We start from the raw sequence: 14,536 nt of genomic DNA on the forward strand, positions 1-14,536 counted from the left end.
GTAACTCCCTCATATTTTCCCATCAAAATGTTCATCCAGCTTTATTATTCCCTACAAGGCTAAGCAATATTGTATGTCTTAATTCTCAGAAAATTTAAAATAAAATAGGCTGTCTCTCCCTTTATAATGATTCAATTTTTGCCTTATCAATCCTCTTTGTCCTTGAGAAACTCTCAATCGTGTTGCAAGAACAAATTAACTCATAATTTAAAGGAATACTTAACTCTTTAAAATGTTCAGTAATATCAGACAAAATAGTTCGCTGATATAGACTTTACCCCAAAATATATAATTTAGAAAATTAAATTTTACCTCTTGTAACTATCTTAAGAGAAATTTATAACCTATGAAATTTTGAACCACATAAAATGATAATTTTATGCTTCATTGCTGCTTCAACAGCTAGAATTTTGTGATAAATGACCACATAGCAATTTGAACAGTTAAGTGCACAAAAAAAGCTGCATAATCAATTGTGTAATAGATTGCATTTATCAGCTATATACTTCTTTCTTAAACTATTTTAAAGTTAGTAGCAAATTTATTGCAAATTGCATCAAATTTAACCTTGCTTTGGAAGTTGACAGCATTAACACTTGAATTACTAGGGCAAAATAATTAAAAGAATAAAAGTATTTCTTCTATGGCAGTTCTTCAGCTCTCTAGAAATATGTTCCTATAATTTGAAGAGCAAATGAATCAATAATGTTCTTTATTCTATTAGTTTTATTCTCTAAACAGTTTTATGTCTTATTTATTAAAGTAAAAATACTGTAACATTTTAGGTCATTTTAAAAATATAAATAATTATTAAATTTGCACTGATTTCTTGGCAACAATCTATGTCAATTAGATATGTTTAAAGAATCTGGTAAGATATTTAGGTTTTAGCTAAGAACCTCTGAAAGCAGTTTATTCAAAATAGATAAATGTTTGTTTTAAATCAGATAGCAAAATAAATAACAAACACACATAATTTACCCTAACTTCCTCTCAAATGCAAAAAGAAACTGTAAGCCATGTGAAGCCATGTGATACACATGCTATTCCTCCCACTCCATTTCTTTCTCAAAGTAGCCTGGCCCATCTAATGCAGATGTTGAGGACACTAACATATAATTGGAAATTCTAAGAGTTTCTACTTGTGATCAATTGGTGACTAAGACTTAATGTAAACTTTATGTTCAGTTTGTTAGTGAAATAATTTTGCCACATTTTCCTATTTTTGTTTTGTTAGGAAGTCCATACCATAGCTCTCTCAAACCATTTTATATATCATAAGAATCTTATTATTGGTTTAGAAAAGCAAGGAACAGCTATTATCCCTAGCCCAGAGAACTGAAATAGATCTCCTGTCTACATTAAAGAGAAAAATACTACCATTAACTAATGGGCACAAATAAATTTAAGAAAAATATCCAGGCATTGCTGGCAAAATAATTTTTTTCAATTTCACGTCTTCGTAGGCCTAGAGGTAATTTCAAAATTGTATTTGTGATGAGAGATGAACATTGGTTAAATGAGATATAATACTTATATATTTTTTCTAGAAAAATTTTAAAAGGAAAACATTTGGCATAAACCCAAGATTAAAATAATAAATAATTTTAAAGGTAATCATACTTGAATGTTGAATATCATTACAAAGTTAGTAATATAGGGTTATTCACTAGAAAGTATTCACTAATTTTGTCGTCGTCGGCAGCCGTCCGTCTCGAGAGACGATGGTGTAGCTTCTTAAGAGTCTATCTGCACCGCTGAGAATGGCTGTGCAGTCCGACTCGGGAGTGACACGGTATCTGTCTCCTCCCGTGTTGAATCGACATCTTGCGATGACGCTGGAGTGTCCTCTCCCGTGAAGCTGAAGCTACAGAGCCTGGGCAGGGTGATATGGAGGGTCTGCTGTTGCCCATGCAGCAGACCCCCCCTCTCTTCGCAGCTGAAGGATCCAAGGGAAAGACGGAGTACTAATTTTGTACTATATGCTTAACACTGTGAGTTTCTATGAAGAAGAAAATAAACATAATTTTTAGTCACTATCAAAAAAGCTTACAATGGAAACTGAGAAAGGAAATAGTCTTAGAGTATATAAATACAACATACATTGTTATAACATTTGAATTTGGTATATATGTATTAATTGAAAAAACAATGTATTTGTATTTTCCATAAATAACTTTAATTTACTAATTTATAAAGACACAGATAACATCGAAAGTACAGAACTTCCAATTCTCATTAAAATATAACTGTTACAAGGCACTGTTGCTTCAACCCTATAACAGAAAAAGGATTTATTAGCTAAAAAATAACTTTTTAAAAATTCCTACAAATAGATGACAGTGCAAAGTAACATAAAATTACCAAATCAGAGCAAGGTACAAGCCCGTCATTGAAGAATAGACTCATCTCTGGTATAGTAGAAATAAAAAGACAAAACCATCATTAATGGGCATAAAGGTAAACCAGACAAAAGTTTAGTAAACTCTTAATGGCAAGAGAAGATACGTAAGTCTTCAATAAGTGGATGAGTTGGTAAACAGGAGGCTGAGAGCAGGGCATTTGTATTTAGTGCCTTCCTTAACCCAGGCTGGGAATAGTCTAAGATTGTTGAAAGTCGGGACATGTCAGCTAGTCACTGAGTAGAAGGCAGCAGCACTTTGAAGGTCACGGGGGCGGAGAACAGGAAAGAGATATCTCACAGAGTGCATATAACCGAGGGTTGCGCTTGAGAGCAGAGAAAATTTCCTGATGCTAGAAAAATCTGGTGGACAGGCTGTAAAGCACAAAAAAACACTCAAAGGTTTCAGAAAGCTGGGAAGCTGGCTATAAAACTTAAATAATTCTGTGGATCTCTCTGCAGGAGAAGTCTTGATCCTGCCTTCAAAATATGTGAAGCCAATGGTGAAATAAAAATAACTAAAAATGCAGCAAAGTCCCAGATCCAATTTTATTAAATATTATATTGACTCAGATCTTCACTCAGTTTGCTTGACAGTAGAAAGAATGTGCCATTTTCCTGGGGGTAAATATTATTTACTTAAACATCTACTGTGCTTTCCAATAAAATGTTCAGTATATAATAAATACATGACACACATGAATGCAAGTAATTATAAACTATCTGCAAGAGGGAATAGTCAGTAGAAGAAACCCAAAGATGACTTAGTTGTTGGAATGTTCAGATAAAATATTAAATAAAACAATTATAAAAATGTTTTAAATTGAAGTACGAAATGTGGATAATAAATACATGTGAAAAATAATAAATTTTCAACAGAAAGGTAAGATACATAGAAAAGCAAATTCTAGAAAAAAAGTATAGTATCAGAAATGAAGTATTCTTGAAATGAGTTTAAGAACAGATGAGATTCATCTGGGTAAATAATTAATAATCTTGAAAGCATGTTGGTGGAATTTATTCAAACAAACAACAAAATAGACAAAAATGATGGTGGGGAAGGAGAGAAATAAAAATTCTTATATCTTTCACTATTAATATAACAAAAAGCACATTAAAACAAAAACACTGAAAGATTTTCGTTTTTCAGCCATTGCTTCTAGTAGAGAAAAACTTCAAAAATATTACTTTTTACTTAAATACTTTTAAAATCTAAGTTCAGAAAGCATATTTTTTCTCAAGAGTAAAAAATCATTAATGACATATACTTAGCTCACATTCTTCCAATAATGAATTCTCTTTTCCTTTTCATCATGGGAATCTCATTAACATTTATATTCTTTATTCCTTGATAAAAAAATTTTAAAATATAGCTAACAACTGCTTATTAATTATTTAGCTTAGAAAATATATTCCTATTATTTGAGGAAATAAATCATACACCTCAATATAATCTTATTTCTTTTGTTTAAAATAATGTTTTATCCTTATACTTTTAACTACTTATTTGCTCAGATATATGAAATATGTTATCATTTCCAGTTTTATATTTAAAACAAATTATAATAATGATTGGTAGTAAAAACCTAATAAAGTAACAGCAGACCCAATATATGTTGTTAACTGATAATCTAACAATGCTTTCTCTATTTCCTTTCAACTGTATCAAGTTGCCAGATTAAAGAAAAAAGAATTCTATGTATTGTTTCTGATAGGTTAGTATGAGTAAGAAAAAGTTCTTTTTCTGATTTATATAAAGTTATCTGTGAAGATGACAGATCAGTAAAATCTTATTCAAACAATTTTCTCCCAGACTTACTGTTGACAGGGTATAAAATTCTGTACAGATTTTAATACCATCTATATATTCAAATCAATAGAAAACGTTAGTTCTATAGATAAAAGTCCAATATGTAAAGACATTTCAACACTCTTATTATAAATAGAATTCTTATACAGTCCCTTAAAAACTGACTTTTACAGTTATATGCAAAGTATAAATAAATTATAAGTATGGTGATATAAAAGTATGAAAGTTGTTTGCCAACTACTCCATGTTCAGTGGAATTCCTTTTCCTCACACTTGTAAGGAACTTAGTCAAGACTATATATATATATTTATTTATGTATTTATTTATTTATTTTGGTTTGCTTATTTTTGTAAACCATCCTGTAATGTTCTAAGATAGCTTTTATATTTTTCTTTGCAATTCCCTTTCTCCCCTTTCATGTAACTTTTCTGGATTTATATGTTCCTTGATTTGCTCAAGTATTTGTAAATGCCTAAATGGTACAAAATTTTAAGGTGTTTTAAATGTGTAAAAATTACCCTATAATGAAAACTACCATCAACTTAGTGACTACTATATGCCAGACACTATGCAACTGTCTTATATAAATTAAATATTTTAAGCCAATAACTTTTCCAGATAAATAATAGCCCCATGTAATTTTTTTTAAAGAAAAAAATGAAGTTCAAAGAATTTAAGAACCTTGTGCATAGTTATTGCACTCAGAGTCAGAATTTGAATCTCATCCTATATGATTCTAAAGTTGTTTGGGGGAAAATTCTGTTTTAAAATGGACTATCATAGGAGAAAGATCCTGGGAAGAGGGCAGAACAGGAAGCACCATTTTCTTTATTGTGGTGGTTTTTCTGAATGAATACATATGCCAGATTCTATCAATTTGTATACTTTAAACATGTTGCAGCTGATTGCATATGATTTATACCTCCATGAAACTGCTGAAAATGTCAAAATAATTTATATGCATTAAGTGGAGGTGGCGTAAGAAGCAGCTATTTCTCCACCAAAGTACCCCTCTACTCTCAGCTAAAGATGTCTACAATCTTCTACAAAGATCTGTTTCTTGGAAATGTTGTATGATAAACCTATATTTGATCTTATAATGCAAAGATATAAATTGTAGTCTTAATTTCACAATATTTAGTGAATCACCCTGAATCACTAAGCTTTGCAGTGTTTCAATTCCCTTTGTAAAGTTGGAAAGCAGAGCAATTTATAATTTTTATACAATTTAACACTGTAACTATAAAGAGGTCTGTCAAATTCTGGTGTGAATTTTAACATTTATAACTATAGTATAAGTTTTTTTTTCAGTGTCTCTCTATATTCAATCTATAATATTTTAAAATGATAGCTTTTCTATGTAAACAGATTCCATAAGTTAGGAAACCCAAATGCATAAGCTACATATCATAATTATATGCCTAACCATAAATATATAATACTTGTAATTATATTTAGTATAAATGATATACATTGAACATTACACTTGGCATTATTTTTTTAAGTGTAACTTACAACATGATGTACAGATTATTTTTAATTATCATGAGAATGATTAAAAATAGTAACCTGTTATATACTTTTCAGTTTTTCTTGTTTTTTTCTTTATAGACATTCTTGGAATCTGTGCTTAGAATATTAGCCAGATACTTAAATTCTGGGTATAGAATAAAATCAAATTGTTTCCTAATTACTCCACATATTCACAAGAAACAGAAAGAGACAAACTGAAGCATGTGGCTAGCAATGAACATTTTTTTCACAGAAAACTGAGAGTACCTAAAATACAATTTTTCTAGAACATTTCTTTACAATTTCAGAAGGACTGGCACGGTATTATGAAAGGAGACATAAACAGATTAGATTTATTGGAATGTGGCCAATGTTTTTTGTTTATTTATTTTATAGCTTATAGTGTATGATACCCCAAAGAAATAACAAGGGCATCAATTGTGGACTATTCTCAGAAACTGATAATTCATACAGATAAACACAAACTCTCTCATTGTTCATTTAAAAGGAAAAAAAGTAATATTTGCCATAGATGATCTATAAATGTTATAGTATTTAAATTTATATCTCATTAATGTATATTCTCAACTCATTTTTGTAATGTGTCATACAGAGACTTGAAAGATATAAGGATGTTCTATATTGAATGTGAAAAGTTATAGTAAAATATATAAAAACTTAATTTACATTGAAAAATATATATTCTATATAATTAAGTTACTTCACTTAACTTGTTAATCTTGTTTGTTCAACTTATTACATTAATAATTACATTAATTTATTTTTAAGGAACATAAAATGTAGCTAAATAAAGTGAGAGATCTTAAAAAAAAACATTTTTTAATCTAAGGACACATTAAAATATGTGAACTAATTTATTTACTGAACTTATAATAAAACTACAGATGAGTGACTTTTTAAAAAATAAAATAATCAAAGAGAGCAGACTTATTAGGCTTCCCAGAGCTTTTAAAATAATTTGCCAAAACACATTGTATTTTTCCATTACAAAACATAATCATTTTAGAATATGACTGAGCTTTATCATAAATTTTTAACAAAACATTTTTATATTTTAAAATATATTTTAAAAAGAGCTCATTATGTTCATACATTATAAAGAAACATTATATTTGCAACATTCTCTAAGGAATGATTTAAAGTAAACTTAGAAACCCTTTAATATTAAGTGCATCCATACATTTCTTTAAAAAGTCGATTTGGAAAAAGATTTTTAAAATATATATTATTTCACAACCTAATTTTCAAAAGCCAGTTAAAACTTTGAACATATATGAGCTTCCATCTGTAGATGTTATATTTACTATTAGGACAGAAGTTAGAAATCTAATTTATATTTTACTGATGATAACATAACATACACTTCCATATTTATAAAAATATATATTTTACCCTGGTCACATGTATTTATTTTTATTTTCTTTTAACTTTTATAGGAGAGACCAAACTACCACTTTTTATTAGTTTCACTCTATATCATTTTGAAATGATAGTTTTAAGTAAAGCTCTCTGTAGAGATAGTTTTTTTTTTTTTGTCACCATAGTCTCTAATTCTAAAGTGTTGTATATTCTTATGCATGAAAAATGACACCTTTTTTGAGAATACTTCTAATACTCCAATAGCTAATAAAATATATCTAATATTCTGTGAATATTATCTTAGAATTTTCTAATACATAATCAAATTTGTTACAATGGATATAACAATTGTTATTGACTTTTCCTCTGTACATAATGCTCTCAAGTAGTCAAAATGTAAGTAACTTTAGTCAAACTATAGTCCTAGTCATAATTAAGATTCACTTTATGGGTTCTCACCTCTGAAGAGCTTTCCTTGAATCCCTACCCCATAGAAAAATCAGCTGAACCTCTGTAGCACTCAGTGAACTTGAACTCACGCCTACTTATTCAGTCACAGCCTGCAACTCCTGAAGGCAGTCTTCAAACTTCACGTTACTCCTTTTGCCTTGTAATCATCTGTTTCTTCACGGGGTTGTATATAATACAGTAATGTCTTCCCATACCTGCACCCAGTGCTTTTTGCAATATTGGTGCTCAATTAATATTTGATGAATTAACATTTTCAGGTACTAACTAATGAATCTAATACTTAAAATGTACACTTTTCCTAATGATTAAAACTAGAAATTCAAAGTAGTTCTGTAAGCCTGAAAGAAAAAAGTTTTTGAAACTAAAGTGATACCCGCCAATTGTAATTTTTCAAATAGCTGATTATGATGGTTATTAATTAAGCAAAACCTCCCTAATTAACTTCATTTCACATTTATATATTTAAGTACATGATTTGCAATGAGTAATTTGGTTTTGTTTATATCTCTTTTAAAGAGATTCTAGGTATTATATATTTTGCCTTATATGTTTGTTTATTCTTTGTTTACCTTGATGGCCAGTTACATAAGATTATGATTTATATTTCTGACTGATTGTTGTGTAAGTATTGATTTGCATGTCAATTACCCATTGAACTTTCTGGCATGAAAAAAAATACTTGTCAAAGTGGAAATAAATATAAGTATCAGAAAATGTGAAGTATCAGGTTAATTCAAGAAAAAACAAGATTGCAGTGTCTATAGTTGTTTGTTTATAATGACTCAACTAAAGAATATGTGTATAGAAGAAAAGAGTAAATTACCTTACTACCTAAAATAAAATTTAATTTCCAATTTTTTCTTGTTTCGCAACACTTTGACTGTATATGAATTTAGCATACTTTAATTTTCACAAAATTTTTGATTGGATAATACATGACAAGCCTTGTGATGATTTCTTCAAGTTAAATATGATGAGACATGGACTTTACCCTTCAGAAACTCAACTGTGCAGTAGTTTAAATCACCTGCCATACTGATGTTCTTACTGAATTTCACATGTCTTGCAATGAATTATATAATAAAAAGAGCTTCATTGAGTTGGACAGAGTCTCATGACTTCAAAATATTTGGAATGGAAATGAGGTGCAAACTATTCTCCCATTCTCTGCATCATATCCCTACAGAATTCTGATTTTGAAGATTATTTTTCATTTTGAAATCTGCACTGCATTCTATATATCACCAACCTTATATCAGATTAAAATTTGATTTTACTATTATCGTGCAAGTAGCACATATATAAATATAAACAATTAAAAATATTACAAAGTATCCTGGCTGAAGAGTTTCTTTGGTTAGCGCATCATCTTAATAAGGCAAGGCTGTGGTTTTGCTCCTCCATCAGGGCACATCCAAAAATCAACCAATGAAGATACAAATAAGTGGAACAACAAACCAATCTCTTTGATTTCCTCTTCTTCTTAAAAGACTATATAAGAAAAGCAGAACATTAATCTCAACAGTTGAAAAGATAAAAACAGAACTATGTACTTGCCACATAATAGGATTGTTAGCTGAGGGGCAGCCTACTTTTTATAAATGTATATCTTAAATCATTTGGAAGGTGTTGTAAATGACGCTGTTTTGTAGAGTCATTCTAGTTCATAGTTAGAGGTTATTATTGTTTCATAACAAGTTTCATAAAAATTTCAAGCAGATTTTACACTTAACGGGTCATGAAGAAATTGCACAAAATATTTTCACTCAGCCTGTGGGCAACACTATCCCTACGCAAACAGTTCTGAATGTGCCCGGCATTAACAGCAATGTGATAAGAGCTCACATTCTGGACCACACTTCAAAAACAATTCACAAGCATAAACAATTCAGAAGTAGAACAAAGAGCCTATAGTAATTTTTTTAATGCCAAAAATATCAACACCACTTTATGAATAATACATGTGATTTCTTTCAAAGTTCTCTTATTCTAACATTAGAATTTTATGTAGCATAGCTATTTGTTTCCTTTGAACCCAATAGACTTCCACCTTTATGTTAGCAGTTGAGTCGAGAGCAGGTATTATGTGAAAAGCAGGGAGAGAGCTCTGGTTGCTTTCAACAGGAAGCCCAAAGCACAGTGGGGTGTAAAGAGAAGAAAACTTAACAGAGAACAATGAGATGCTCAACATCTGTGAGAGAGCTTACATGAGTCCAGCATGTAAGGAGCTTGGAAGTCACTGTGTCCTAACAAATAAAGACCTGAACAGATTGAAAAACTAACAATTCTTTTTGGATTCCAGAAGACTGGGGAGGACACACAACAAACCGATGCCCCTGTTTGGAGAGAAAGACAGGTGAACACAGGGAGTTGGATCCTAACTAGGCAGAGACTTGGGAGAAAGCCCAAACCACTGCAAGAACCAGCAGAGGTAAGAAGGAAGGTTCTAGAAAGTCTTTGTGAAGGCAGGTCTTCCTCAGCCACTTACCTTGGTGTACTTGATTTCTAGGTTGGACGTGGGCAATGGCAAGAGGTATAGGAGGGCATGAGGGCAGTGGTCTTGGCCTTCACCATACATCTCAAGTCTTGCTGAAAGTCATGGTGGTGGGTCAGGGGGTCTCTGGCCCACAGCGAGAGCTTAGCAGGCTGTGTTTCAGGTCCATGCTCACCTGTGTACAGGCAGATGTCAGACTGGGGCTCTTCCCATTGGACATGAGGGCTGCTGGGAGAAAAACCCTAACTGGAATTGATAGAGTACCGGAGGCTCAGTATGGCAACTCTCGGTGTTAAAAACTCCAGGGAAACTCGGTCAAAGAGGAGCCCTTACAATATTGTGAGGTGTAGCTTTAGAAGTTTGACCAAATTCCCACAATAAATGTCGGGGAGAAATCCCCTTGTGTTTCCTGTAGGGAGAGGGGAAGAAAATCATTCTGAATACAAGTGAGCACTCTGTTCTTAGGAAGGCCTTTATTCAGGGTAAAACATTTAATGAGAGCCTACCCGCCCCAGGAATTGTCAGAGTCTAAGTGACCTGGGGAAAGGAGAATATCCAACTCCAGAGCCAACTCTAGCCATCTAGCCTCGCTTAAAGGAGAGCAAAAAAACAGAAAATCCTGTGAAATCCACAGTCCAGAGATACAGGCGAACTAAGAGACCGAAGCCTCATCGTGGTACTCAAGAACACCTTCCCTCCCCCAACACCTCAGCACCACATTATCAAAGGCATATTTATAGGTAGCTCCTTTAACCAAGACATCATATACAGCTATGAATAAAACAATTACAAAACCATACTTCAAGACAAAATTTGAAGAGACAGAGCAAGCATCAGAACCGGATATAGGAGGGATGTAGAATTATCATACTGAAAATTTCAAACAACTGTGATTAATATGCTAAGGGCTGAAATGAAGAAAGTGACAGCAACCAAGAACAGATGGCCAATGGAAGCACAACAGTGGAAGCCGAAGAAAGAACTAAAAGTAAATGCCAGAGATAAAAAACACCTTTAACTTAAATGAAGACTACCTTGCTGGGCACGTTAGTTGACCAGACACAGGTGAGGAAGGAGAAAAATAAAAACAAACTTGGAGCTAAAAGATATATCAATAGAATCCTTGAAAACCAAACAGAAAGGGAAGGAAAACTAAAAAAAGAAAATGAACAAACAAAACAAAAAACAAAGTAGAGTATCCAAGGACTACAATTACAAAAGGTGGAACGTATGTGCAATAACAAAGTAAATGAGCAGAAATGGGCCATACCCAATAGGGGGGTACCAGATTATTGAGTCATACATGCAAATCAAATGCAGTAGAGAAGTAGATAAGATTGGCAGTGCTGCAGAGGTCAAACAGAATGAGCCTGAAAGATGTCTGTTAGAGAAAATGACAAAGAACGTATTAATGTTCCAGAGACATTTCTTTCAGAGGAGCAGTGAGTGACAAGGTCAGAATACAGTGGGTCAAAGACTGAGTTAAAACAGACTAAGTGGTGGGGTCAGGTGCAGCCTTTTATCTCATCCAGGACACCCCTGATTTCTCCTGAGCACTTCCTCCACCTCATTTCCTTCATATTACCGTAATTTATTGAGGGGTTCTAAGGTGGGTAAAAAGACAAAACCTCTTTAATCCTTGCTGCGGAGGCAGAGATTTAATTACTTATTTTTATTTTCTGCACCAGGTAATTTTCACTCAGAACAGTTAATGCAGAAAATGCACTGTAACTATTAACATTAAAAAACATATGAACATTGATTGATGTTTGGTCTGTAAGCATTATTAAAAAATTAGAAATGCAGTTTTATGTATAAGTTTATATTATACAGATACCATCACAGGGTTATAGTGTCCTAACTGGAAAAAAAACTTTAAGAAATATTTTATTTGCAAATAGCTACTAAACTTCCAAAAGATTACATAAGGGAACCCCCAAACAATGAAATTATCTCCTGGAGGGGGCACCTCTTGTAGTACAGGCTTTCCCAGCTAGGTGACAGGAACCGACTGGCATTATTGGGAGAGGCTGTTTGGCTTCAGTGGATTTTTTTTGAAGGCCTTTAACACATTTGCCCATTTCATGATGGGTGGTTTACAAGCACACCTGACATCTCTGTGCTGAGTGTTTAACAGTTTTTGACCAAAAATAACATGACCCTTGTGCCCCGCCCTCCCTATTCACATGATACTGCCCAAGGGAATGTTTTTGTTTGTTTGTTTCCCTGAATGAAAAAAAAAAATCCTCTAAGAGAAACATCTTGCCAATGTGGAAGAAGTGAAACAAAAAATGGCAGAAGCACTAAAAGGTTTTGTTTCATGATGATGAGTTGTATGCAGTTTGTGTTTAAAAAAGAAGTCAATGGGACAAACTGGTGACTGATAAATGACATATAATACCATCTCCAACAGCAGATTATGTGATATACAAAATTAGCTGCCAAAAAAATGAAAAGCAACAGATGGCCAATAAGAAAAAACTGAATTTAGTTAATCACGTCTGTTTTTAACTAGGAGACAGAATTTAAATCTAAACTTGCATATAAGGTCCACAAATATGGCTGACAACAATGAGATTTTCTAAAGTTTGTGAGGTATATAAAGAAAAATATTTCTATGTGCAAAAAAGAAATGGCAACTAACAATAATGTACACATATAAAATCATGCTGACATAATGTCCTAAAATTTAAGAAGTTATAAATAAGAAGATTTGGAAAAAGTCAAAGAATAAACACTTATTAATCAGATGTATCTGAAATTGATTTTCAATTTCACAGAAATCCCCAGTAAGTTTGAATGCATGACAATTATTTCCATAGACAATTGGATGATATATACACCTTAAACATATAAAATAATTATATTTTAAAGCTCTGAGAAAATGATCATCGGACAAATGTGTATTATCTACTTATTGCTGCATAAGAAACCACCCCAAAATCGGTGGCTCTGACAGCAAGCATTTATTACTGCTAACAAGCATATAAGCCTAATAAGCTAAACTTGTAGTTGTAGTATTTCTTCTGGCTTTAGTGACGCTTACTCATGTATTAGGATTAAGCTGGCAAGAACACCGCAGGCTGGCTGATTTATAATGCCATCACTTATGTGTGGAAGTTGGTTGTCTGTGGCCAGCAGGTTTTGTTCTCATGGCATCGTATAACATCCTAGAGAATGGTATGAACTCTGCAAGGATTTTAAGGCCTAAACTTGCAAGACTCATTGATACTCTAACATTCTGACTCATCACACTAGTCAAAACAAATCATAAGGCCATCCCAGATTCGTTTCCAGTGGGAAATAGACACCATTTAATAGACCTATAAAGGCATATTGCATGGAACATAGGATACAGAGAGGGGGACAGTCTTAGAAACCAATTTATCATGCTCTGCTACATGCCCTCAAAGTTCATGCTTTTCATACTTGTAAAGGACATTCAGTTTACCTCAAGAGGTTCTAAAAACACATCATCAAATCATGACATCATGTTCAAAATCCAGAATATGATGATCTACATCAGTCCAGATGGAATTGTTCAGATACAACATTCCCTGACCTTGGGACCTGCAATATAAAAAAGATAATTTATCTGTCATCCAACACACCCATGAGACAATGAAGAGACCGAGACATAATAATAACAATAGACAGTCATTTATCATGAGGGAGAATGAGAGGCAAAAGGCAGTTACTGTAGATCCATAGAAATTCGGAACTACTTCTGAGCACAAATTGCCAGGTTAATTTATCTTAAGAGTGAGAAGTGTTGCATAATATGCTTAATTTCTGCTTCCTGGGTGTGTCTTCCCAGTTCACATTTTAAAAGAATCTTGATGTCTCTCTTTGTGATATTCTACCAATAATATTTAGATGACTTCTGTCATGTCTATAATTCTCTTATTCTTACATATCAAAACCAAGACTAATTGAACAATTTAGTATTAAACTAAATAAAAAATTAACATCTGTGGTGATCTGTAATTAGAGTGACCTGTATCTTGACTAGGTATAAAGAGTGTTTAAATTTTACATTGACATTGGCATGTAAGCTTTATGTGAGTTCAACAACAGCAACATTTTTAATAATGACTTTGCATTGCCTGACCATATAGGTTATAGACATAATGCAGCAGTGCTGGGATGAATGACTCTGTTTTGGCATTTTGACACTCTATCTTGGGAGATCTGAAACACCATATACTTAAACCACAATGATTTTATTAATTTATAGTTCCATTATTTCAAGTTTTGAATGAAAACAGATCAGGAAACTAGAGTGAAAATGGATTTAGTGTTGTTGGCAGATCATCAGGAGAATTCCTTGTTCATTGCCCTCATTGGTTATGAAAAAATGCCTGTACAAGAAGATAAATAGTTTTCTCAGGGGTCAAAAGACCTCTTTAAAGTTTGAATAATACCCCATACTCTAGTTTTGCAGGAGGCTGAGGCTCTTTGCCAACA

This window comes from Furipterus horrens, unplaced genomic scaffold (assembly GCF_987537825.1).
Source record: "Furipterus horrens unplaced genomic scaffold, mFurHor1.1.pri manual_scaffold_12, whole genome shotgun sequence".
Classification (NCBI taxonomy): Eukaryota; Metazoa; Chordata; class Mammalia; order Chiroptera; family Furipteridae; genus Furipterus; species Furipterus horrens.